This window comes from Bos grunniens, chromosome 4 (genome assembly GCF_055505025.1).
Source record: "Bos grunniens cultivar Pamir isolate PY7600 chromosome 4, Bosgru_T2T1.0, whole genome shotgun sequence".
NCBI lineage: Eukaryota > Metazoa > Chordata > Mammalia > Artiodactyla > Bovidae > Bos > Bos grunniens.
In genome coordinates this window covers 105,592,685-105,619,993 of record NC_141168.1, presented here as the reverse complement: position 1 = coordinate 105,619,993, position 27,309 = coordinate 105,592,685, and the positions used below count along the sequence as shown (strand labels likewise).

Below are 27,309 nucleotides of genomic sequence, written 5' to 3'. Positions count from 1 at the left end.
TGCTGCATTTAGGTATAGCCATGTAATTGAGTTCTGACCAGGGAAATGTGGGTTAGAATGATGTGTGTCACCCCTAAGCCAAGAAGAAACCTTATCTTTAAATAAAACTTTCTCCTAGGTAAAGAAATTTTATTCTTCAAATGTAAACACACCCTCTATGGAGACAGGAGTAGATCTATTTACATTAGAAACATAAATTTCTCTCCCTCTCTTAGAAGAGATGAGGGGTAGACGTCTAGCCTCCATATAAGCTCCTGGTTTCATAAATTTGGAGTTCATCTTATGGCAAAAAATATCCCTTTTTCATCTGCAGTGTCCATCTTCTCTCATTGGACAACTCTGCATGGGATGAAATGGGGCATAAGGAACTCAGTCCAGTTATTCCTGTAGGCAATAAAAGTATGTTCTCTGATCTAGAAAGCTGGTTTGCTTTCAGGATAAGTACATACCAGATATTTAAAACCACCCCTGTATTTCATTATATTCTCTCTTGCCTGTCTTCTGGCTGGATGTAGGGTGTCTAGTGGGGGACTCCCAGGGCTTAGGGTAAAGCTGAGTTACTGCAAAGGGAGAGTCTGCCTCCGAACATCTACATGAAGAAGAAGATACCCCTGTTGGACAGTGATGTGAGCAAGACAATTTCCCTCAAAACTTTAAGCCATTGGGATTTTCTTGGTTGGTTGCAAAGATGACCTAACTTACTTTAACACAAATGGACCTCTCAGATTTCACGGTAACTTGACAGCAAAGGCACTGAGTTAATAGAACCCCAAGGGAATGGCTACCCACTCCAGTATTCTGGTCTGGAGAATTCCAAGGACTGTACAGTCCATGGGGTTGCAAAGAGTCAGACACGACTGAGTGACTTTCACTTTCTTTTCATTCAAATTTATATAAATGTTACAATCAATGTATATAGTACTTTTATCCTTAAGGTTATTTCCAGATATTTTATAAAAAATTGGAACCATCTTTAAAATGTTATTTAAAATAGCATAATGTCTATAAACAGTAGAAGACATGTTATATAATAATAATGTGTTATCTTTTAGGACATTGAGATAATAGGTCTATTCCTCCTTCACTTGAATTTAAATATGCAAATGTTCCTTTTGACAGAGAGGTTTAGTGTATTATGTTGTAATGACATTCAGCCTCACTTCAAAATGTAGCTAATTTAGATCATTTCAGAGAAAATGACAACTGTTCCCTTGCTACAAAGAGCATACATGAGATGATTTATAATTTTTACTAACTAAAGTTAATCACTGAGGTTAATAATACTTGATACTTACATAACAGTTTGCTTCTGTATACTGAATGCCTATTATTACAAATGCTTGAAACATCTTTGTGAACCAGGCAGGAGACAAGGGTGTGTGTGTGTGTGCGTGCACACATCTCCCCACAAGTTCTGTGGAAACTGATATAGGCATGGAAATGAAGCCAAGGTACAAAGATAGAATTTACTCATATCTACGAGGCTGAAGTAAGAATCTAGCAGTCAGAGCAAGTGTCCAGAGGCAGTAGAGTCTAGGCATGGCCACAAATGAACTCTGAGAATGATATTATAATTCAAAGTAGACTAATCTTGTTGGGTGATCTTGACTACCTTTGCTTCCCTTGGCTCCTACTTTTTTCTTTCCCTTTTTAAAGGACTTCTAAAGTCTCTTCATTAATGCTATGGGCTACCCAATATTCCAAAGCAAACTTTGTTTCCTTGAAGTTGGCCTAATGTTGTTGTGTGTGTGCATGCTCAGTCTTGTCTGACTCTTTGCAGCCCCATGGACTACAGCTTGCCAGGCTCCTCTGTCCATGGAATTTTCCAGGCAAGAAAATTGGAGTGGGTTGCCATTTCCTCCGCCATGAGATTTTCCTGACCCAGGATCGAATCCACGTCTAAGTTGGTTTTTATTCTGGCAACCAAAATCCTGACTATGGCCACAAAATGTTTGGAATTATCATCTTTCAGTTCAGTTCAGTCACTCATTTGTGTCTGACTCTTTGTGACCCCATGAATTGCAGCACACCAGGCCTCCCTGTCCATCACCAATGCCCAGAGTTCACTCAGACTCACGTCCATTGAGTCCATGATGCCATCCAGCCATCTCATCCTCTGTCGTCCCCTTCTCCTCCTGCCCCCAATCCCTCCCAGCATCAGAGTCTTTTCCAATGAGTCAACTCTTCGCATGAGGTGGCCAAAGTACTGGAGTTTCAGCTTTAGCATCATTCCTTCCAAAGAAATCCCAGGACTGATCTCCTTTAGAATGGGCTGGTTGGGATTATCATCTTTAGTCTAAATAAAAGATTTATGAAAAGAGAAGCTTGCTGCCAGAAGAAAGGCTCTAGAGTTAGTTTGAGGAAATTGAGACGCTTCCTAAGATCTGCTTGCCTTTGGGGATATCAGCCCTCACTGTCGATATTCTGCCTCCCAGGCCAGACTGCCAGTGTAAAGCTCTGTTGCTCTTTAATCACAAGGTATTTGATTTCGAGTCACCCTATCAACCTCTGTTGACCTGTCACTTTGTCTGGAAAGTCTTCAAAGGCTTCCTTCCCTCTACTCTGCGATGAGTCTACTCTTTTTTTGCTCTGATAGCATGCTCTAATACACATCATTGTGCTTAAGACACTGCCCTATGACAGCCACGTTTCTCATAGACTAGGGAGGGAGTCTGCGTTATTTACTCTGCCCTCCCAGGCCCAGGAATGTAGTAGACAGTGATGGGAATGTAGTAGACACTCAGTGAATGTCAGTTGAGTAAATCATGCAGACTACTGCCCTTAATATGTTCAGAGAAATGCATTGCAAGTTTTTGGATTTTTACTTCTTTTCAGTTTGAAATCTACATCCTTGAGCTGGAAAGCTACATGCTGTGCCACTGTTTCACGTCATTTTTTCCTTAGCCTGGATTGGCACTAAACACTTTTACGTGCTTGCTCTTTCTGGATGTTAGTAACATCATAAGGGCAGGGACTGAATGCATCACGCTACAGCTCAGGGGAATTTGGGATCATCTATCACAAACTCAAAATTCTTACAACAAGAAAACTGAACCTACATGTTTGTGGTCACACAGGTGGCAGGAACCCACCATCTGCCATCCCAAACCCGGTCTCAATTTCCAGCTCCATGCTCTTGCCTCTGTGCTATCTTGTTCTTCCCTAGTAAAGTTGTTTGTGGAGTTGTCAGTGGGATGTTTGGTTTGTCCTGGGGAGGGAAGGCTAGTAACTAACATTTGCTGTTCTCCTACTGCAATTACAGGTGTGATGCTGAACACACTGTGTATCTTATATTGTTTAATTTTTCAATATCCCAATAGAGGTAAGTTTTGTTATCTATATTTTACAGATGAGGAATCTGTAGCTCTGTTGGGGAAATTCCTTAAGGTTACAGAGCTGAGACTCAAATTTGAATCTGTGTGATATCAAAATTATGGTACAATTAGATTATTACACACAGAGTCCTTCCTAATGCAGAGGAATGTGGTAGAAGTGACCTGATCTCTGTCTGGGCTTTTCCACCTCTCCTGACCATATCCTGTATTTGCTTGTTTGAGTTGTGCTTTTTCTTAGTAACATGTTCCCTTCTTTTGTCCTTTTCAGCAGGTCTTCTAAATTAGCTCAGAACTTCCCTCCTCCTGGAAGACTTCCTAGATTACCATTCAGGTTTTCACCACATTCCTATGTTATGCATTCTGTACATGTTAAAGGGAACATTTAGATGCCATGGACTCTATCCTCAAACCTTCAGGCAATACTCTATGCAAATGTATCTCAGAAAAATGTCATTATTAATGTTTAAAAATCTCCAGTAAAAGTGCCTTCATAAATTACTTGCCACCTATTCTAGGGGGAGGAGCCAAGATGGCGGAGGAGTAGGACGGGGAGAACACTTTCTCCCCCACAAATTCATCAAAAGAGCATTTAAACGTCGAGTAAATTCCACAAAACAACTTCTGAATGCCGGCAGAGGACATCAGGCACCCAGAAAAGCAACCCAACTCTTCGAAAGGAGCGCGACTGAACAAGTAAGCCTAAAAAAAAAAAAAAAAGAAAAAAAAAGTGTCCTCCACCGTGCCCTTTGTGTCAGGGCGGAAACCAGATACTGAAGAGACTAGCAAACAGAAGAAGATATAACAGGGAAACGCCTTGGAAGCTACAGGCAATAGATCAAAACCCTGTGGTTACTACGGACTACATAGGAAGGGGCCTATAGATCTTGAGAAATATAAATCTGACCAAGGAACTAGCCAAAAATGAACTGAACCCACAACACCCACAAAAAAAAAAACAAAAAAGTCCTAGATATATTTTTATTATTTTTACGATCATTCTTTCCTTTTTTTTTTAATTAAAAAAACAATTTTTTTAAGTCCTCTATTGTTCCTTTAAATTTCACTTTTATAACCTATTACTTTGCAAAAAAAAAAAAAAGACCCTATTTTTTTCTTCTTCAGCAAACTTCATATATATATATTTTATAATTTTTTGACCTTGTTTTTTGTTTGTTTTTGTTTTTGTTTTTTTCTTCTTTTCTTTAACATTGTATTTTTGAAATTCCAAACTCTACTCTAGATTTTTAATTTTCACTTTTTGGTATATTTTATCAATTTTGTACCTATAGTTTTTTTTTTTATATAATTTCTGACTTTTTTTTTTTCTTTCCTTCTCTGTTTCTTTCTCTTCTTCTTTTATATAACATTGTATATCTGAACTTCCAAACTTTACTCTAGATTTTTAATTTATGCTTTTTGGTATTTGATATCAATTTTGTACCTGTATTTTCTTTATAATTTTTGTGACATTGTTCGTATTTGTTTGTTTGTTTTCTCTCTTTATTTTTCTTCTTCTTCTTCTTTTTTTTTTTTTTTTAACATTGTATTTTTGAAATTCCAAACTCTACTCTAGATTTTTAATTTTTGCTTTCTGGTATTAGTTATCAATTTTGTACCTGTACTTTCTTTATAATTTTCGCGACCTTGTTTGTTTTTGTTTGTTCGTTTTTTCTCTCTTTCTTTTCCTTCTTCTTTTCTTTAACATTGTATTTTTGAAATTCCAAACTCTACTCTAGATTTTTAATTTTTGCTTTCTGGTATTAGTTATCAATTTTGTACCTGTATTTTCTTTATAATTTTCGCGACCTTGTTTGTTTTTGTTTGTTCGTTTTTTCTCTCTTTCTTTTCCTTCTTCTTTTCTTTAACATCGTATTTTTGAAATTCCAAACTCTACTCTAGATTTTTAATTTTTGCTTTCTGGTATTAGTTATCAATTTTGTACCTGTACTTTCTTTATAATTTTCACGACCTTGTTTGTTTTTGTTTGTTCGTTTTTTCTCTCTTTCTTTTCCTTCTTCTTTTCTTTAACATCGTATTTTTGAAATTCCAAACTCTACTCTAGATTTTTAATTTTTGCTTTTATGTATTTGTTACCAATTTTGTACCTTTAAGGACCCAATCTTCAGGACCCATTTTTCACTAGGGAGTGAGATTACTGGCTTGACTGCTCTCTCTCCCTTTGGACTCTCCTTTTTCTCCACCAGGTCGCCTGTGTCTCCTCCCTAACCCCTCTCTACTCTACCCAACTCTGTGAAATTCTGTGTGTTCCAGACGGTGGAGAACACTTAGGGAACTGATTACTGGCTGGATCTGTCTCCCTCCTTTTCATTCCCCCCTTTTATCCTTCTGGCCACCTCTGTTACCTTCCTCCTTCTTCTCTTCTCTGTATAACCCCGTGAACATCTCTGAGTGGTCCAGTTGTGGAGTGCACATAAGGAAGTGACTACTGGCTAGCCCACTCTCTCCACTATTGATTCACCTCATCTAATTTGGGTCACCTCTAACTCCCTCCTCCCTCTTCTCTTCTCCATGTAACCCTGTGAACCTCTCTGAGTGACCCTCACTGTAGAGAAACTTTTCATCTTTAATGTAGATGTTTTATCAATGGTGCTGTATAGAAGGAGAAGTTTTGAAACTACTGTAAAAATAAGACCGATAACCAGAAGCAGGAGACTTAAGTCCAAACCCTGACTCCAGGGAACTCCTGACTCCAAGGAACATTAATTGATGGGAGCTCATCAAATGCATCCATACCGACACTGAAACCAAGCACCACACAAGGGCCAATAAATTCCAGGGCAAGACATACCAAACAAATTCTCTAGCAACAAAGGAACACAGCCCTGAGCTTCAAGATACAGGCTGCCCAAAGTCACCCCGAAACTATAGACATCTCATAAATCATTACTGGACATTTCATTGCACTCCAGAGAGAAGAAATACAGCTCCACCCACCAGAACACCGACACAAGCTTCCCTAACCAGGAAACCTTGACAAGCCACCTGTACAAACCCACACACAGTGAGGAAACGCCACAATAAAGAGAACTCCACAAACTGCCAGAATACAGAAAGGACACCCCAAACTCAGCAATTTAAACAAGATGAAGAGACAGAGGAATACTCAGCAGATAAAGGAACAGGATAAATGCCCACCAAACCAAACAAAAGAGGAAGAGATAGGGAATCTACCTGATAAAGAATTCCGAATAATGATAGTGAAATTGATCCAAAATCTTGAAACTAAAATGGAATCACAGATAAATAGCCTGGAGACAAGGATTGAGAAGATGCAAGAAAGGTTTAACAAGGACCTAGAAGAAATAAAAAAGAGTCAATATATAATGAATAATGCAATAAGTGAAATTAAAAACACTCTGGAGGCAACAAATAGTAGAATAACAGAGGCAGAAGACAGGATTAGTGAATTAGAAGATAGAATGGTAGAAATAAATGAATCAGAGAGGATAAAAGAAAAACGAATCAAAAGAAATGAGGACAATCTCAGAGACCTCCAGGACAATATTAAACGCTACAACATTCGAATCATAGGGGTTCCAGAAGAAGAAGACAAAAAGAAAGACCATGAGAAAATACTTGAGGAGATAATAGTTGAAAACTTCCCTAAAATGGGGAAGGAAATAATCACCCAAGTACAAGAAACCCAGAGAGTCCCAAACAGGATAAACCCAAGGAGAAACACCCCAAGACACATATTAATCAAATTAACAAAGATCAAACACAAAGAACAAATATTAAAAGCAGCAAGGGAAAAACAACAAATAACACACAAGGGAATTCCCATACGGATAACAGCTGATCTTTCAATAGAAACTCTTCAAGCCAGGAGGGAATGGCAAGACATACTTAAAATGATGAAAGAAAATAACCTACAGCCCAGATTATTGTACCCAGCAAGGATCTCATTCAAGTATGAAGGAGAAATCAAAAGCTTCTCAGACAAGCAAAAGCTGAGAGAATTCTGCACCACCAAACCAGCTCTCCAACAAATACTAAAGGATATTCTCTAGACAGGAAACACAAAAACGGTGTATAAACTCGAACCCAAAACAATAAAGTAAATGGCAACGGGATCATACTTATCAGTAATTACCTTAAACGTAAATGGGTTGAATGCCCCAACCAAAAGACAAAGACTGGCTGAATGGATACAAAAACAAGACCCCTACATATGTTGTCTACAAGAGACCCACCTCAAAACAGGGGACACATACAGACTGAAAGTGAAGGGCTGGAAAAAGATTTTCCATGCAAATAGGGACCAAAAGAAAGCAGGAGTAGCAATACTTATATCAGATAAAATAGACTTTAAAACAAAGGCTGTGAAAAGAGACAAAGAAGGTCACTACATAATGATCAAAGGATCAATCCAAGAAGAAGATATAACAATTATAAATATATATGCACCCAACACTGGAGCACCACAGTACGTAAGACAAATGCTAACAAGTATGAAAGGAGAAATTAACAATAACACAATAATAGTGGGAGACTTTAATACCCCACTTACACCTATGGATAGATCAACTAAACAGAAAATTTACAAGGAAACACAAACTTTAAATGATACAATAGACCAGTTAGACCTAATTGATATCTATAGGACATTTCATCCCAAAACAATGAATTTCACCTTTTTCTCAAGCGCACATGGAACCTTCTCCAGGATAGATCACATCCTGGGCCATAAAGCTAGCCTTGGTAAATTCAAAAAAATAGAAATCATTCCAAGCATTTTTTCTGACCACAATGCAGTAAGATTAGATCTCAATTACAGGAGAAAAACTATTAAAAATTCCAACATATGGAGGCTGAACAACACACTGCTAAATAACCAACAAATCACAGAAGAAATCAAAAAAGAAATCAAAATTTGCATAGAAACGAATGAAAATGAAAACACAACAACCCAAAACCTGTGGGACACGGTAAAAGCAGTCCTAGGGGAAAGTTCATAGCAATACAGGCACACCTCAAGAAACAAGAAAAAAGTCAAATAAATAACCTAACTCTACACCTAAAGCAACTAGAAAAGGAAGAAATGAAGAACCCCAGGGTTAGTAGAAGGAAAGAAATCTTAAAAATTAGGGCAGAAATAAATGCAAAAGAAACAAAAGAGACCATAGCAAAAATCAACAAAACCAAAAGCTGGTTCTTTGAAAGGATAAATAAAATTGACAAACCATTAGCCAGACTCATCAAGAAACAAAGGGAGAAAAATCAAATCAACAAAATTAGAAACGAAAATGGAGAGATCACAACAGACAACACAGAAATACAAAGGATCATAAGAGACTACTATCAACAATTATATGCCAATAAAATGGACAACGTGGAAGAAATGGACAAATTCTTAGAAAAGTACAACTTTCCAAAATTGGACCAGGAAGAAATAGAAAATCTTAACAGATCCATCACAAGCATGGAAATTGAAACTGTAATCAAAAATCTTCCAGCAAACAAAAGCCCCGGTCCAGACGGCTTCACAGCTGAATTCTACCAAAAATTTAGAGAAGAGCTCACACCTATCCTGCTCAAACTCTTCCAGAAAATTGCAGAGGAAGGTAAACTTCCAAACTCATTCTATGAGGCCACCATCACCCTAATACCAAAACCTGACAAAGATGCCACAAAAAAAGAAAACTATAGGCCAATATCACTGATGAACATAGATGCAAAAATCCTTAACAAAATTCTAGCAATCAGAATCCAGCAACACATTAAAAAGATCATACACCATGATCAAGTGGGCTTTATCCCAGGGATGCAAGGATTCTTCAATATCCGCAAATCAATCAATGTAATACACCACATTAACAAATTGAAAAATAAAAACCATATGATTATCTCAATAGATGCAGAGAAAGCCTTTGACAAAATTCAACATCCATTTATGATAAAAACTCTCCAGAAAGCAGGAATAGAAGGAACATACCTCAACATAATAAAAGCTATATATGACAAACCCACGGCAAACATTATCCTCAATGGTGAAAAATTGAAAGCATTTCCTCTAAAGTCAGGAACAAGACAAGGGTGCCCACTTTCACCATTACTATTCAACATAGTTTTGGAAGTTTTGGCCACAGCAATCAGAGCAGAAAAAGAAATAAAAGGAATCCAAATTGGAAAAGAAGAAGTAAAACTCTCACTATTTGCAGATGACATGATCCTCTACATAGAAAACCCTAAAGATTCCACCAGAAAATTACTAGAAATAATCAATGACTATAGTAAAGTTGCAGGATATAAAATCAACACACAGAAATCCCTTGCATTCCTATACACTAATAATGAGAAAACAGAAAGAGAAATTAAGGAAACAATTCCATTCACCATTGCAACGGAAAGAATAAAATACTTAGGAATATATCTACCTAAAGAAACTAAAGACCTATATATAGAAAACTATAAAACACTGGTGAAAGAAATCAAAGAGGACACTAATAGATGGAGAAATATACCATGTTCATGGACTGGAAGAATCAATATAGTGAAAATGAGTATACTACCCAAAGCAATTTATAGATTCAATGCAATCCCTATCAAGCTACCAACGGTATTCTTCACAGAGCTAGAACAAATAATTTCACAATTTGTATGGAAATACAAAAAACCTCGAATAGCCAAAGCGATCTTGAGAAAGAAGAATGGAACTGGAGGAATCAACCTACCTGACTTCAGGCTCTACTACAAAGCCACAGTTATCAAGACAGTATGGTACTGGCACAAAGACAGAAATATTGATCAATGGAATAAAATAGAAAGCCCAGAGATAAATCCACGCACATATGGACACCTTATCTTTGACAAAGGAGGCAAGAATATACAATGGATTAAAGACAATCTCTTTAACAAGTGGTGCTGGGAAATCTGGTCAACCACTTGTAAAAGAATGAAACTGGAACACTTTCTAACACCATACACAAAAATAAACTCAAAATGGATTAAAGATCTAAACGTAAGACCAGAAACTATAAAATTCCTAGAGGAGAACATAGGCAAAACACTCTCTGACATACATCACAGCAGGATCCTCTATGACCCACCTCCCAGAATATTGGAAATAAAAGCAAAAATAAACAAATGGGACCTAATTAACCTTAAAAGCTTCTGCACATCAAAGGAAACTATTAGCAAGGTGAAAAGACAGCCTTCAGAATGGGAGAAAATAATAGCAAATGAAGCAACTGACAAACAACTAATCTCAAAAATATACAAGCAACTCCTACAGCTCAACTCCAGAAAAATAAACGACCCAATCAAAAAATGGGCCAAAGAACTAAATAGACATTTCTCCAAAGAAGACATACAGATGGCTAACAAACACATGAAAAGATGCTCAACATCACTCATTATCAGAGAAATGCAAATCAAAACCACTATGAGGTACCATTTCACACCAGTCAGAATGGCTGCGATCCAAAAGTCTACAAATAATAAATGCTGGAGAGGGTGTGGAGAAAAGGGAACCCTCTTACACTGTTGGTGGGAATGCAACCTAGTACAGCCACTATGGAGAACAGTGTGGAGATTCCTTTAAAAACTGGAAATAGAACTGCCTTATGATCCAGCAATCCCACTGCTGGGCATACACACTGAGGAAACCGAAGGGAAAGAGACACGTGTACCCCAATGTTCATCGCAGCACTGTTTATAATAGCCAGGACATGGAAGCAACCTAGATGTCCATCAGCAGATGAATGGATAAGAAAGCTGTGGTACATATACACAATGGAGTATTACTCAGCCATTAAAAAGAATACATTTGAATCAGTTCTAATGAGGTGGATGAAACTGGAGCCTATTATACAGAGTGAAGTAAGCCAGAAGGAAAAACATAAATACAGTATACTAACGCATATATATGGAATTTAGAAAGATGGTAACAATAACTCTGTATATGAGACAGCAAAAGAGACACTGATGTATAGAACAGTCTTATGGACTCTGTGGGAGAGGGAGAGGGTGGGAAGATTTGGGAGAATGGCATTGAAACATGTAAAATACCGTGTAGGAAACGAGTTGCCAGTCCAGGTTCGATGCACAATGCTGGATGCTTGGGGCTGGTGCACTGGACGGCCCAGAGGGTTGGTATGGGGAGGGAGGAGGGAGGAGGGTTCGGGATGGGGAACACATGTATACCTGTGGCGGATTCATTTTGATATTTGGCAAAACTAATACAATTATGTAAAGATTAAAAATAAAATAAAATTAGAAAAAAAAATAAATTACTTGCCACCTATCCTAAACTCTCGAATTGCAAATTAAATCTAGATGTAATCTTGGGGATCAATCTACTCTAAGAGTCCTACAGATGAAGAAACAGATCTGGAGAGATTAAGATGACTTGTATAGGATGTGTGTTATACTTAAGTTTAGTAAGTGGTTGAATTAGTTCAAGTTCATTTTAATTTATTTTTAGTGGAATATGGAAGGAAAACCCACTAGTGGTCTAATGATCAGCTGTGTAATATTCCTTCACAGGAAGAAGGATGAGTAAAATCTTTTAGCCTTTTCTTGTTTAGGCCAAGTTGTTTTTGCCTCTCTCTCTCTCACTGTCTTTTCCTCTCCCCTTCTCCACCTCTCCCCCTTCCAACTCTGGTCATGCTTCTTTTCCTAAAGGATTCCAGGTAGCCAGCAAATAGTCACTGTTTCTCCAAGTCCCCGTCCATCCCCCCGCCTCCCCGAGCAGGTATTTCTCAGAAGGTATCTTTGACCCTATTGGAATTTGGGACAGAAGCTCTAGTTAGTAGTAAAAATATGGACACCTGGAATATAAATACAAAATTCCTCAGGAAAATATTAGCAAAATGAATCCAACAACACATGAAAAGAATCATACACTATGATCCAGTTAGATTCATTCCAGAGTCAAAAGAATGGTTCAGCTTGGACTGCAAGGAGATCCAACCAGTCCATTCTGAAGGAGATCAGCCCTGGGATTTCTTTGGAGGGAATGATGCTGAAGCTGAAACTCCAGTATTTGGACACCTCATGCGAAGAGTTGACTCACTGGAAAATACTCTGATGGTGGGAGGGATTGGGGGCAGGAGGAAAAGGGGACGACAGAGGATGAGATGGCTGGATGGCATCACTGACTCGATGGACGTGAGTCTGAGTGAACTCCGGGCATTGGTGATGGACAGGGAGGCCTGGTGTGCTGCGATTCATGGGGTCCTGAAGAGTTGGACATGACTGAGCGACTGAACTGAACTGAACTGATGCATTATCAATGTGATATGCCACCACAAAAGAGAAAAACCGCATGATCATCAATAGATGATTAAAAAGCATTTGATAAAATCCAATATCCATTCATGATAAAAACTTTGCCAAAGTGGGTTTAAAGGGAACACATCAACATAATAAAACCATATATGACAAACTGAAAATCAATATAATAACCAGTGATGAAAAAAAAAAAAATAACCAGTGATGAGAAACTGAAAGTCTGCCCACCAAATTCTAGAACAAGACAAGGATGCCCACTCTCGTCACTTTTATTCAACACAGAAATGGAAGTCCTAGCCACAGCAATCAGATAAGAAAAAGAAATAAAAGTTACCCAAGTTGGAAATCACTTCAGATGGTGACTGCAGCCATGAAATTAAAAGATGCTTACTCCTTGGAAGAAGCTATGACAAACCTAGACAGCATGTTAAAAAACAAGGACATTACTTTGCTAACAAATATCCGTATAGTCAAAAGCTATGATTTTTGCAGTAGTCATGTATGGATGTGAGAGTTGGACCATAAAGAAGGCTGGGCACTGAAGAATTGATGCTTTTGAACTGTGGTGTTGGAGAAGACTCTTGAGAGTCCCTTGGACTGAAAGGAGATCAAATCTGCTAATTCTAAGAGAAATGAACCCTGAATATTCATTGGAAGGACTGATGTTGAAGCTGAACCTCTAATACTTGGGTCACCTCATGCGAAGAGCTGACTCATTAGAAAAGATCCTGATGCTGGGAGAGGTTGAAGGCAGGAGGAGAAGGGGATGACAGAGGATGAGATGGTTGGATGGTATCACTGACTCAATGGACATGAGTTTGAGCAAGCTCTGGGAGATGGTGAAGGATAGGGAAGTGTAGCATAATGCAGCCCATGGGGTTGCAAAGTTGGACACAACTGAGCAAATGAGCAACAGCAACAACAAAAGTTGGAGAAAAGGTAAAATTGTTATTATATGCAGATGACATGATACTATATGTAGAAAACTAAAGATTCCACACAAGAGCTCCTAGAACTAAGTGAATTCAGCAAGGTAGCCAGATACAAGTTTAACATACATGAATCTGTTGCATTTTTTCACACTAACAATGAAATATCAGAAAGAGAAAGTAAAAAAAAATTCTTTAAAAGTCACATCAAAAAATAATATACTTAGGAATTAATCTGACCCAAGAGGTGAAAGACTTATATGCTAAGAACTATAAAACATTGACGAAGGAAACTGAAAATAATTGGAAGAAATGAAAAGATAGTCCATGCTTTTAGATTTGAAGAATTAATGTTGTTAAAATGGCCATATTACCCAAAGCAATCTACAAATTTAATGTGATCCATCTCAAAATCCTGCCAACTATGCATTCCTTTGGGCTTCCCTGATAGCTCAGTTGGTATGGAATCTGTCTGCAATGCAGGAGACCCCAGTTCAGTTCCTGGGTCAGGATGATGTGCTGGGGAAGGGATAGGCTACCCACTCCAGTATTCTTGGGCTTCCCTTGTGGCTTAGCTGGTAAAGAATCTACCTTCAATGCAGGAGACCTGGGCTTGATCCCTGGGTTGGGAAGATCCCCTGGAGAAGGGAAAGGCTACCCAACTCCAGTATTCTTGCCCAGAGAATTCCATGGACTATATAGTCCATGGGGTCACAAAGAGTTGGATGTGACTGAATGACTTTCACTCTCAAAATACCCATAACATTTTTTTTTCCAGAACTAGAACAAAAAATCCTAAAATTTATGTGAAACTGTAAGAGACCCAGAATTGCCAAAGCAATCCTGAAGAAAAAGAACAAAGCTGGAGGCATAAACCTTCCAAGACTTCAGATACTACTACAAAGCTACAGTAATCAAAATAATGTGGTATTGGCATAAAAACAGATATATAGATCAATGAAACAGAGAGTCCAGAAATAAACCACACACCTATGATCAATTTTTGACAAAGGAGGCAACAAAATACAATGGAGAAAAGACAGTCACTTTAGGAAGTGGTGTTGGGAAAGCTGTTTGAATATTCCCTCATACCACACAAAAGTAAACTCAAAATGTCTTAAAGACAGGACACGATAAAGCTTCTAGAAGAGATTGCACATGCATGCTAAGTCACTTCAGTCATGTCCAGTTCTGTACAACTCTATGGACTATAACTTGCCAGGCTATTCTGTCCATGGGATTCTCTAAGCAAGAATAATGGAGTGGGTTGTCATGCCTTTCTCCAGGGAATCTTTCTGACCCAGGGATCGGACTCACTTCTCTTATACCTACCTGCATTGGTAGGTGGGTACCTTACCACCAGCACCACCTGGAAAGCCCCTGAGTCTGTGGTCTCATTTATTTGCTTTTATTTCTTTGGTGACACCGACCTAGGAAAATATTGCAATAATTTATGTCAGAATATTTTGCCTAGTCTGACATAAATTATTACAATATTTTCTTAGGTCAGTCTCCCAAAAGAAATAAAAGTCAAGAAATGAGACCACAGACTTATAAACTTTTGTACACCAATATGCCAACTGGGAGAAAATATTTGCAAATGATGCAACGAACAAGGGCTTAATTTCCAAAATATGCACACAGTTCATACAACTCAGTATTAAAAAAGACCAGAAAACAACCCAATCAAAAAATGGACAGAAGACCTAAATATTAATAGACATTTCTCCAAAGAGGACATACAGATGGCCAATAGGCACATGAAAAGATATGCAACATCATTAATTATTCAGTTCAGTCCAGTCACTCAGTCGTGTCCGACTCTTTGTGACCCCATGAACTGCAGCACGCCAGGCCTCCCTGTCCATCACCAACTCCCGGAGTTCACTCAGACTCACGTCCAGTGAGTCAGTGATGCCATCCAGCCATCTCATCCTCTGTCGTCCCCTTCTCCTCCTGCCCCCAATCCCTCCCAGCATCAGAGTCTTTTCCAATGAGTCAACTCTTCGCATCAGGTAGCCAAAGTACTGGAGTTTCAGCTTTAGCATCATTCCTTCCAAAGAAATCCCAGGGCTGATCTCCTTCAGAATGGACTAGTTGGATCTCCTTGCAGTCCAAGGGACTCTCAAGAGTCTTCTCCAACACATTAATTATTAGAGAAATGCAAATCAAAACTATAATGAGGTACCATCTCACACAGTTTAGAATGGTCATCATCAAAAAGTCTACAAGGATAAAATAGGGGTATGGGATCAACAGATACACACTACTATATAGGAAACAATACAGGTTTACTGTATAGCACATGGAATTATGTTCAATATCTTGTAATAAACATAATGGAAAAGAATCAGAAAAAAAAGAATACATATAACCAAATCACACCTGAAGTTAACACAATATTGTAAATCAACTGGATTTCAAAAAAAAAAAAATATATATATATATGTATATCGAAATCAATAGGTCCCCAAAATAAATTTTAATGGCAATGATAAACCTAAACCCTTTAGAGAGGATTTTTAAGTGTTTGAATAAAGATATAGGCTCAAGTCTATGATTTCCAGCTTGGTTTTCCAAATATTTACCATGTATTTTGGCTCCAGTTGATTAACATTTGTTTCCTTCTTACATAATTTATAATTTTATCATTATATTATCATAAAATTTCAGTTCAGTCAGTTCAGTGGCTCAGTCATGTCTAACTCATTGTGACCCCATAGGCTGCAGCATGCCAGGCTTCCCAGAGCTTATTCAAACTCTTGTCCATCGAGTTGGTGATGCCATCCAACCATCTTATCCTCTCTCATCCCCTTCTCTTCCTGCCTTCAATCTTTCCCAGCATCAGGGTCTTTTCCAATGAGTCTGTTCTTTGCATCAGGTGGCCAAAGTATTGGAGTTTCAGCTTCAGCATCAGTCCTTCCAATGAATATTCAGGACTGGTCTCCTTTAGGATGGACTGGTTGGATCTCCTTGCAGTCCAAGGGACTCTAAGGAGTCTTCTCCAATGCCACAGTTCAAAAGCATCAATTCTTCAGTGCTCAGCTTTCTTCACAATCCAACTCTCATATCTATACATGACCACTGGAAAAACCATAGCCTTGACTAGACAGACCTTTGTCAACAAAGTAATGTCTCTGCTTTTTAATATGCTGTCTAGGTTGGTCACAGCTTTTCTTCCAAGGAGAAAGTGTCTTTTAATTTCATGGCTGCAGTCACCATCTGCAATGATTTTGGAGGCCAAGAAAATAAAGTCTCTCACTGTTTCCCCATCTATTTGCCATGAAGTGATGGGACTGGATGCCATGATCTTAGCTTTTTTAATGTTGAATTTTAAGCTGGCTTTTTCACTTTCCTTTTTTACTTTCATCAGGAGGCTCTTTAGTTCTTCTTCACTTTCTGCCATAAGGGTGGTGTCATCTGCATATCTGAGGTTATTGATATTTCTCCCAGTAATCTTGATTCTAGCTTGTGCTTCATCGAGCCTGGCATTTCGTATGATGTACTCTGCATATAAGTTAAACAAGCAGGGTGACAATATACAGCCTTGACATACTTCTTTCCCAATTTTGAACCAATCTGTTATTCCATGTCCAGTTCTAACTGTTGCTTCTTGACCTGCATACAGATTGCCCGGGAGGCAGGTAAGGCGGTCTGGTATTCCCATCTCTTAAAGAATTTTCCACAGTTTGTTGTGATCCTCAGTCAAAGGCTTTAGCATAGTCAATAAAGCAGAGTAGATGTTTTACTGAAATTCTCTTTCTTTTTCAATGATCTAACAGACGTTGGAAGTTTGATCTCTGGTTCCTCTGCCTTTTCTAAATCCAGCCCAAATATCCGGAAGTTCACAGTTCATGTACTGTTGAAGCCTGGCTTTGAGAATTTTGAGCATTACTTTGCTAGCGTGTGAGATGAGTGCAATTGTGTGGTAGTTTGAGCATTCTTTGGCATTGCCTTTCTTTGGGGTTGGAATGAAAACTGACCCTTTCCAGTCCTGTGGCCACTGCTGAGTTTTCCAAATTTGCTGGCATATTGAGTGAAGCACTTTCACAGCATCATTTTTCAGGATTTGAACTAGCTCAACTGGAATTCCATCACCTCCACTAGCTTTGTTCATAGTGATGCTTCCTAAGGCCCACTTGACTTCACATTCCATGATGTCTGGCTCTAGGTGAGTGATCACACCATCATGGTTATCTGGGTCATGAAGATCTTTTTTGTATAGTTCTTCTGTGTATTCCTGCCTCCTCTTCTTAATATTTTCTGCTTTCATACCATTTATGTCCTTTATTGTGCCCATCTTTGCATGAAATGCTCCCTTGGTATCTCTAATTTTCTTGAAGAGATCTCTAGTGTTTCCCATTCTATTATTTTCCTGTGTTTCTTTGCATTGATCACTGAGGAAGGCTTTCTTATCTCTCCTTGCTATTCTTTGGAACTCTGCATTCAGATGGATATATCTTTCCTTTTCTCCTTTGCCTTTAGCATCTCTTCTTTTCTCAACTATTTGTAAGGCCTCTTAGACAACCATTTTGCCTTTTTGCATTTCTTTTTTCTTGGGGATGGTCTTGAAACCTGCCTTCTGTACAATGTCACGAACCTCTGTCCATAGTTCATCAGGCACTCTGTCCATCAGATCTAATCCCTTGAATCTATTTGTCACTTCCACTGTATGATCGTAAGGGATTTGATTTAGGTCATACCTGAATGGTCTTGTGGTTTTCCGTACTTTCTTCAAATTAAGTATGAATTGGCAATAAGGAGTCCATAATATGAGCCACAGTCAGCTCCTGGTCTTGTTTTTGCTGACTGTATAGAGCTTGTCCATCTTTGGCTGCAAAGAATATAATCAATCTGATTTCGGTGTTGACCATCTGGTGATGTCCATGTGTAGAGTCTTCTCTTGTGTTGTTGGAAGAGGGTGTTTGCTATGACCAGTGTACTCTCTTGGCCAAACTCTGTTAGTCTTTGACCTGCTTCGTTTTGTAGTCCATGGCCAAATTTGCCTGTTACTCCAGTTATCTCTTGACTTAAAAATTTAGTGACACAAAAAGTTACTAGTCTGTAATCTTCAATTTATATACAGTAAGTCTACCAACTTTTATGGAAAAATATATAGACATCTGTCCAGAATTCTCCCTGGGTGGTAATTATTCCTCAGATATTTTTGACTACAGAAGAGGATGGTTGAAGATTCATTTTCTTCCACATATTCTACCTGGCATATGGTTTCTTATTCTCCTTTGGATTGTCTTGATGGGCTGTCTAGGCAGATTTAAGGAGTCTCCTAGAGTCTCCTTTAAGGTCCCTATATGTATTATTCTAGGTGTAGACATAAAAGAACCTTGAAAACCTTTGTAGTATCAACAACAATGATCGGTCAAATGAGCTCTTTTTTAATGGCTTTCAAAAATCCCAACTGTGAATTTCTAATTGCTTTCTGTATTCAATATGCAGAGGTGGCCCAAAACCATTTGTGTATTCCCACACAAATGGGATGCTCAGTGAATTCTTCCAATGTTAGGGCCCCTAGGGACTAGAACTAAAAGTTACAAATCTTTCACCCAGTGTATGAAGTTGATGCTGTCCTTAAAGACAGAGCACGGGAAGCATGCTTAGGTTGAATAACCTGTCCCTCAGCCAGTGAGAGCTATGATGTGAAATGAGGGGCATCCTCATGCTCTTTCCCCCTCCACCTCCTGCCTCTGCAGTTGAACGTGTCAGGTCACTGGGGCTTCTAATGTTGGCTCAGTCTTGGATGGGAGCAGCCCTGGATCTCAGATGACAAACACATGCTAAGAAACTGTCCTTCTCCTTTTGTCCCCAAACTGAAGTGATACCATGCAAGCAACAGCATTAGGCCTAGATAATACAGATACTAGGGCTTCCCTGGTGGCTCAGATGGTAAAGTGTCTGCCTGCAGTGAGGGAGACCTGAGTCCGATCCCTGGGCTGGGAAGATCCCCTGGAGAAGGAAATGGCAACCCACTCCAGTACTCTTGCCTGGAAAATTCCATGGACTGAGAGGTTCCTCAGAGCCTGGTAGGCTACAGACCATGGGGTTGCAAAGGGTAGGACACAACTGAGCAACTTCACTTCACTTCAATACAGATACTCCTCCAGGTTCTGGTTAAAACAAGGACTCACACATTAAACGCTGTTTTATCTACAGCTCTTGTAGTTTGGGGATAGTCTGTCTCTTTAGAGGAGTCCTTCCTTTAATGTGTCATGACAAGGGTGTGCTAGATTTGGTATTCCCTTCTTCTTGGCAGTTTGTAAGCTCCTGAAATGGGATAAAATAAGATGGAGAGCTGGGATGACAGCCATTGTTCTAGGTAATCTTCCCTGAACTTTCATGTAATTTTTACAATTTTTGGAGCTATAGAATGATTTTAGAAGATATTCTTTGCTTTTTCTTCCTAAGACAGTCCCTCTTCTAAAAAGGGAAATAATGTACATAAAAATAGAGGAAGGGGAATTATTTCCATTTTCTAATTTTTTAATCACTTTGAACCCCAAGAAGAGTCACTTCTGGGTATAGTTTTGCTAGAAATAAGGCCACCTAATGATTTAGTCCTTCTGATAGAAAATGGCCATTCTTTTTTTTTTTTTAAATGGCCATTCCTTTTGCCCAAGGAGTTTCTGTGAAACATATGAATGGTAAAGAGAAAATAAGAAAAAGATTTGACAAAGCTTCTATGACAGCTCAAATGAGCAGTTTATGAGTTTAAGTAGTAACACATGATAAAGATGTGTGATCTCAGCACAGGCAAGCAAGTAGCAGAAGACTTTCCTGTGCACACTGGGCCAACATGAAAGAATTAGACAAGTGTCCTTGAAGCTGACTTCATCTGTCTTAATGAGAAAGAGAGATTATTGTCAAAGTCCGATAATTTATATGGGGTAGAGAGATCTCTTCATTAATTTCTAACTGCATAGCTAAGGAAAAGAAAATCCCATGAGGGCATTCGCTACAGAATTATGACGAAGAATAAATAGAAAATTCGATACAAATAATTAAACCAAGTAAAGATTTTCTCTAAGCCATACCTGATCCTTATATAAAATCCTTCTGTGCTTTAATCTAAGATTTAAAATCCTCTGTGACTACTGCTGTTCCTTTTTAGTATACTTCTAACTCATCTTGCCACAGCCTCATGTATTATGCATCGCATGCATGCTTTGAGTCAAGGCATGCTGACTGTTAGGAATACGAATAGCAGTAAAGTTTCAGGGCAAATACAATCAGGTGAAGTTGGTCAAGTTAAAAAGTAAGTTGCTTCTTTAAATTCTGTTGGTGAACTATCCAATGATTTCTTGAATCTTATATAAGATGACTATATTTTCTTTTAAATAAATAAGGATTTAGCATTGATAGAAAGTGCTTGTGTTTAAAAAGAGTATTTTTTTTTTTTTTTTTAAAGCTTGGTAAGGATCCTGGGCAAATCGCAGAGGCAACTGTAGTATTGCAAAAACACAGCCAGATGAATCCTGAGTTGGGGTGATAGTGTATTCCAGGACACTCCAGCCAGAATGTACGTGCTAAGTTGCTTCAGTTGTGTCTTGTGTCTGACTCTCTGTGACCCTGAAACTGTCTGCCAGTCTCCTCTGTCCATGGGATTCTCTAAGCAAGAATACTGGAGTGGATTGTCATACCCTCCTCCAGGGGATCTTCCTAACCCAGGGATCGAACCCACATCCGATGTCTCCTGCGTTGGCAGGTGGGTTCTTTACCACTAGTGCCACCAGAGAAGCCCTTTTTGGGGTCAGCTAAATCAGGCTTCACAGCTGCCAGCTTCCCTCCTCTACCTCAATATTTCCCTACATATAGACTCAGTTAGGAGAAACTGTTCTTCAGCGGGAAGTTGACCAGAAGCTCGACATCAACCCTATTTGGGCCATTGCAAAGGTCCTATGAGGCTTCTTACATGAAAACTGCAACAATTAGAGCAGGAAGAGTCCTCACTTGTCACTTTCCATTCTCTTAAAGATATAATATGGAAATCTCCTCAGTGAAGAACTATCAGTGACATGATAAACACACTAGTAAGATAGTATCACAGCTAAAATATGGGGTGGGTCTCAATGTTCTAGTGAAGTGTGAAGGCAGTATATCTCAATGTTACAAGTTTGTATAATCCTCTAATTTAAGTTCTTGTTTCCTATAACCCTGGAAATACCTTCAAATAGGAACCTATCCAGGGAGCAGGACACAAGGATGAAGAATATAAATATTCTAATAAGAGTGAGTGTAAAGTTCTCTTTGTTTCAATTTAAAATTTCAACCATCTGTATGTCTTATTTGGAGAAATGTCTATTTAGATGTTCCAGCCATTTTTTGATTGGATTGTTTTTCTTTTTTGATATTGAGTCTCATGAGTTGTTTGTATTTTGGAGAATAATCCCTTGTTAATTGCTTCATTTGCAAATACTTTTTTTTTTCCATTCTGAGGGTTGTCTATATGGGAAAAGAATTTAAAAGTGAGTGGATATACGTATAACTGATTCATTTTACTGTATGCTTGAATTTTACACAAAATTATAAATCAATTATACTCCAATAAAATTTTTTAAAAATTAAAAACTTATCTAGATCAATTTTTCTCTGTACATGGTTACCTAGGGCCAGAATTGGGGGATTATTATGATCCTTAAATACCAAAGGATGGATAAAAAAATGTCTAGCCTAAGTAGTGAGTGGCTCTAAACATGTCTTCCTAGACATCTTATGTTTTTCCTGGTAACACTGAAAATAATTTTAATTCTAACACATCAAAATCAAAGAGCTATAGACACCTAAAGCTTTAAATTTTAGAAATGTTTTTCATATGAAATTGCAAATTATTTGCTAATATCGCTAAGAGTCAGACATGACTGAGCAACTTCACTTTCATTTTTCACTTTCATGCATTGGAGAAGGAAATGGCAACCCACTCCAGTGTTCTTGCCTGGAGAATCCCAGGGATGGGGGAGCCTGGTGGGCTGCCGTCTATGGAGTCACACAGAGTCGGACATGACTGAAGTGACTTAGCAGCAGCAGCAGTACTTGACAATCCTCTAAGATCAAAGGATGTCAACAATGAGTGCCCAAGTATTTTCAGACTTCAAGGATTCTTTGTTAGATTCTGCCAAATTCTATTTTTTTCTTTTTCCAACAGCTGCTACCTACAGATTCCACAGCTGTTTCTCTGGTATGCCCACTAGAAAAGTTGCTACTTCCTCCACCTGACCCTAGACTTTAATGAATACTACAGGAACAAATTACATGTCTAATGATAGTGTTGCTTCTCCCAGGTAAGTTTACAACACAACTTTTAATGAACACAATCACAGAGGGATGCCAATCCTACCTTCAGAAAGACAGATTACAGGGAGATGAAGATTATTATCTAGCCATTTTCCTAACAAAGTGACAAGGAAGTCACATGCACCAGCAGATACCTTGAAGAGATGCTGCTAATTGCCACCCACCATTCACCTAAGGATGCATGACTAAGAGACTCAAATGACAATCAATGAGACAGCTGGTGAGGAGGAAGACTCTGAAGACAGATGCCCACCAAATGAGCCTGATGGGTGAACAGAGACATTGACTCTGAGCAGAAGCTAAACAAGCACATTCAGATGATTCAGATATATATATTTTTTAATTTAGAGTTTTAGGGGTTACAAGTATCTTGCATTCTAGTTGAATACACCAGCACTAGCCTCTGTGAATATTTGGAAACTTTATCTTTTAAAAATATGATGCTATAAAGCAAACACACAAACTGAATGAAACATGAAACAGTTCTGAATTCACCTTATACAATATTAGGATATTTTTCTGACCCTCGACTCCTTCACTTTTCTGTCCCTCACCATGTGTGGCAAAGTTAGTTGGTGTCCATCCTTTGTATAGAAGACATTGAAACTTTCATTAAGTCACTAGGAGACCTTGACCAGGTCACTCTGTTTCTTCATCTGTAATTGCAATCATTGGATGAGACATTCCTTGAGGTTGCATCTATATTCATCATTCAGTGACCCCTAGAGAAGAAGGGATCTGTGTGTTGGTTTCTCCTCCTCCTTCCTCTAGGCCACTGAAGGGGCAGGAAGACCTGACACACGTGAGTGATGCTGAGAAGGCAAGACAGGGGGCTACTCCTCACTCATTCTCTACACTCAGATAATGAACAGAAAGGTGTTTGACCCTGCGGGCGAGTGTGGCTCACATCATCATCATCAGACTTACAATCCCATTTGAATCAGACTTCTCTCACATCTCCACTAAACCTAAGATCCAAGGTTTTTAAAATATTGCACTTCAACCTTTAAGTCAGAGCCACGCAGAGAAATAAAATAGCTGAGAAATGTTTCTTTAGGGTAGATTCAAAATGTGGTCTTGGCAGGCATTACTACAAAGATGAAAAGACCCTTCTACCTTGCCATAATTTAACCCTCCAATGTGTAAGCAGAAACATAATAAAGAGTACACTGGTGGAAAATCTTGTTTTTTGGCTGATTTTTTAGTTTTTAAAAAATGAAGTGAGTTCATCATTTAAATCCATGGGTAATATATTTTTGTAGAAAAGTTAGAAAACAATAAAAATTAAAACAAATAGTACGGTTGTAAAGATCTCAGGTTCTGGATTATAAAACACTTTAGGCTGGAAAACCTGCACCAATGCCTTATAGCTGTGTGGTCTTGGTCAGGTTACTGAATATCTGTAAATATCACTTTCCTCCCCTGTAGAGAACATAAAATCTCTGTTAGAGGGCTGCTGTGAGGACTACATTTAATAATGCAGTTAAGGCAATTACTGTGTACAGTTACTGGCAAAGCAAGTGTGCCATAGAAGGTGGTGGTTGTTATTAGTCACTGCACTTTCACTGATAACTTTTGCTGATCTTTGCCAGTATCATTATAGAATGCTTTCAAAATCCAAGGTTCCGGCATCTACAAGGCTTTTGTACACATGAGTTATTGTTCATTGTCCTAGACATTGACATAACAAGTGCGACTGACTGTTTTCCAATCCCTTGGAAGGCAAATTTAAATGCCAAACAATTTGGCAGGAGTAGATACTACGCCTCAGAAAATACCACACAGATACTGCCAACTGGTATGTTGATGTCACAAGTGGATACATGTGCCATCTAACAGGATATAAACATTTACTAAATGCCTACTATTTCACGCCCTCACTTGTTTTAACACTGTTCTTCCGTACAAGGTCTCGTTTGACCAGATACTATTTCTCTTTTCCCAAACTCTTCCAAACACTCTACGCCATAGGCTGAAAAAATCTTTAACTCTGCAGCAGGATAGGAAAGATCCTCCATGACCTAACTTTATCATTCTGCTCTCTTTACAATCTTTAAGTTCTAATCAAAATGACCTTCCTTTGGATTCTTCAGATAGACCCTCCCATATCCCTGTTAATATCCTTGTCTTCTTTTGAATACGTTTTCTTGACCCTTCACCTTTCCGACAAAGCCTACCTGTGCCTCAAGTCCAGCGTTCCTCTCCTATTCTCCTTCGCTGCCTTCCACACACTGATTTAATTAGTCATTTCATTATTTTTTTTTCTTTTTTTAAATTAATTAATTAATTAATTTTACTTTATAATATTGTATTGGTTTTGCCATACATCAACATGAATCTGCCACGGGTATACACGTGTTCCCCATCCCGAATGCCCCTCCCACCTCCCTCCCTGTACCATCCCTCTGGGTCGTCCCAGTGTACCAGCCCCAAGCATCCAGTATCATGCATTAAACCTGGACTGGCAACTCGTTTCACATATGACAATATACATGCTTCAATGCCATTCTCCCAAATCATCCCACCCTCGCCCTCTCCTACAGAGTCCAAAAGACTGTTCTATACATCTGTGTCTCTTTTGCTGTCTTGCATACAGGGTTATCATTACCTTCTTTCTATATTCCATATATATGCATTAGTATACTGTATTGGTGTTTTTCTTTCTGGCTTACTTCACTGTGTATAATAGGCTCCAGTTTCATCCACCTCATTAGAACTGATTCAAATGTATTCTTTTTAATGGCTGAGTAATACTCCATTGGTATATGTACCACAGCTTTCTTATCCATTTGTCTGCTGATGGACGTCAAAGTTGCTTCCATGTCCTGCTATTGTAAACAGTGCTGCGATGAATGCTGGGGTACATGTGTCTCTTTCAATTCTGGTTTCCTCGGTGTGTATGCCCAGCAGTGGGATTGCTGGGTCATATGGCAGTTCTAGTCATTTTATTCTGAGCTCTTATGGTATTTGTTATTTCTCCTTCTTTTATAGATTTTTCCTCCTATATTTGAGTCAAGTTTTAAAATAAATGATAAGCCTTTAGGGGAAAGGTCTGTCTGGGAATGTCTACATCTCTCAGATTATATCTCTCAAAGAAGAAAAACCTCTACACAGACAAATGTGTGTGAGTGCATGCTAAATTGCTTCAGTCGCATCAGACTCTGTACAATCCTATGGACTATAGCCCACCAGGCTCCTCTGTCCATGGGATTCTCCAGGCAAGAATACTGGAGTGGGTTGGCATGCCCTCCTCCAAGGGATGTTCCCAATCCAGGGATTGAACTTGCATCTCTTACGTCTCCTGCATTGGCATGTGGATTCTTACCCTAGCACCACCATACTTAATTCTACTTGATGATCACAGCAAATTTACTATCTCATGTGGGGAGGCATTGCTAGCTTTACTTTAGCAGATAAGGAAACCACATCTTGAAGAGGGTGAAAGGAGAAGTGTTTTAAGCTACATTAGCTGGCCACACTGACTAAACACAATCTTTGGATTCCTAATCCAGTGGTCCTTCTACTCTATAATGAACTCCATTATAACTCTGTACTCTCCTAGGACAGGTGGAGGTATTGATTGAAGGTAAGAACTAATCTCTAAGTTATTTACTACCTTGTTGTTGGTCAATTGCTAAGTCATGTCCAACTCTTAGCAACTCCATGGAGTGCAGCATGCCAGGATTCCCTGTCTTCCACTGTCTCCCAGAGTTTGCTCAAATTCATGTCCATTGAGTTGGTGATGCTATATAACCATTTCATCCTCTGTCGCCTTCTTCTCCTTTTGCCTTCCATCTTTCCCAGCATTAGAGTCATTTCCAATGAGTTGGCTCTTCTCATCAGGTGGCCAGAGTACTGGAGTTTCAGTTTCAGCATCAGTCCTTCTAATGAATATTCAGGGTTGATTTCCTTTAGGACTGACTGGTTTGATCTCCTTGCAGCCCAAGGGACTCTCAAAAGTCTTCTCCAGCACCACAGTTCAAAAGCACCAGTTCTTTGGCACTCAGAGTTCTTTATGGTCCAACTTTCACATCTGTACATGACTACTGGAAAAACCATAGCTTTGACAATAAAGACCTTTGTTGGCAAAGTGATGTCTCTGGTTTTTAATATGCTGTCCAGGTTTGTCAGAGCACTACTACCTACTTGAAAGCAAAGGACTAAGATACAATGTAGTGTTTGGAAAGGGGCTGGCCTCAACTTATCCCAGCAAATCACAACTGAGATTTAAAATAGAATTGGACAAAGCAGGGCCCCTTCTTGCTTCGTAAGGACTGTATTTTGTATGTATCAGTGATCAAAAGCCCTGTTTATACTAGACAAACCGTAGGTATTTCATGTACTCCCTTTGTGCAATTATGTGTATTTTCAGGAAAGAAAAAAATTCAGTGAAAGTAAACTCAGATCAGTACACTGAGAGGGAGGAAATGATCTTCTGACTATGATAAAAAGAGAGGAAACCACCCCTTGAAATTAATTAGCAA

General features: G+C 38.8%; 1 long non-coding RNA gene across 5 annotated transcripts in view; it reads right to left on the bottom strand.

Annotated features, from left to right (window-relative positions):
* The window catches only part of LOC147374627 (uncharacterized), a 181,861-nt gene that overhangs the window by 110,167 nt on the left and 44,385 nt on the right, over positions 1–27,309 (bottom strand). The gene's annotated exons all lie outside the window — the stretch shown is intronic.